Genomic DNA, 1,056 nt, shown 5'->3' with positions numbered 1-1,056 from the left:
TCCATTGGTCTCCCCTCCGCCTGGTAAGAGCAACAGGGGGAGAGAGCCGCAAAAAAACCCGACAGGTGTGTACTTGAGTTGAGGTAATTGCCCCCTCCCCCTGTGTTTTTTTGATTGAGTATGGAGTGTGACATGTGTCTATTTGGCAAGAGCAACATAGCAATATGACTTTGCTTCTGAAACCTAAATCCACTGACACTGTTCCTCAACACAAGAGACAGATCAAGAAATCCTCAAATGACACACCCACAACCTAACATTAAACTACAAAGACTAACATTAAACTCCAAAGTCTCTTTGGAGTTGAATGCTGATGCTTCTTAATCCAGGTCTGGATTGAGTCCAAAACTGCAGTCATTTTGCAATAAAAACTCAAGAACCGAGAATGTTTCCTCAACAGAAAAGACAAATCAGGAGATCAAATAGACAAACTGACAGCTTACCATTCAAAGATATTACAGTCTCTTGGGAGACTCACAAAAATTGCCATAGCTGACTGTATCTCAAGTCATCAAGGCGGGAATTGGGTAAAGTTTTCAATCAGCAATAATCACGTCTCAGTAAAACTTCATAGACTATGAAATTGCCTCTGCACAAGAATAATCTGCACCTTTACAATCTTTAAGGTGAGTATCAATCAACACTCACAACACTGATGGTGCACAAATGATTGATGCAAGTAATGACCGGGTATAGTGGGGGATGTTTCACGTGATTGGTTGGTTAAATGGAAGCCCCGCCCATTCATCCACTGTGGGAGACGAGATTCACAGTCCTTATGTGTCTATTTGGCAAGAGAACTATTAATGAGGTTTTGGATAAATAAGTATAAACGAGGACGAGTTAATTCTACTCCAAAAGTTTGCATCAAATCTTTTGTTGTAGAATACCAGAAAAGGTTGCCATATCTTATGCAACTTTTCAGCTGGATTTTGGAATGTACTTCTTATTGCTTCAAGCTCGAGGAAAGACATGACGTCACGTACCCAACGTCAATGTTTTGGGGGTGCGGGGGCTTTCCAATCAGAAAGAATTAATCGATTTGCTACTAATGTA

General features: G+C 40.7%; 1 non-coding gene across 1 annotated transcript; it reads right to left on the bottom strand.

The window, feature by feature from the left end:
• Positions 1 to 461: 461 nt before the first annotated feature.
• Positions 462 to 601, bottom strand: LOC115773146 (U4 spliceosomal RNA). The gene has a single exon (XR_004019076.1). It is a non-coding gene; the product is annotated as a U4 spliceosomal RNA (small nuclear RNA).
• Positions 602 to 1,056: the final 455 nt, after the last annotated feature.

The sequence above is a fragment of the Archocentrus centrarchus genome, chromosome 22 (genome assembly GCF_007364275.1).
Source record: "Archocentrus centrarchus isolate MPI-CPG fArcCen1 chromosome 22, fArcCen1, whole genome shotgun sequence".
Taxonomy (NCBI): domain Eukaryota; kingdom Metazoa; phylum Chordata; class Actinopteri; order Cichliformes; family Cichlidae; genus Archocentrus; species Archocentrus centrarchus.
Note: the sequence above shows the minus strand (reverse complement) of the source record. Positions and strands in the feature narration are given on the sequence as shown.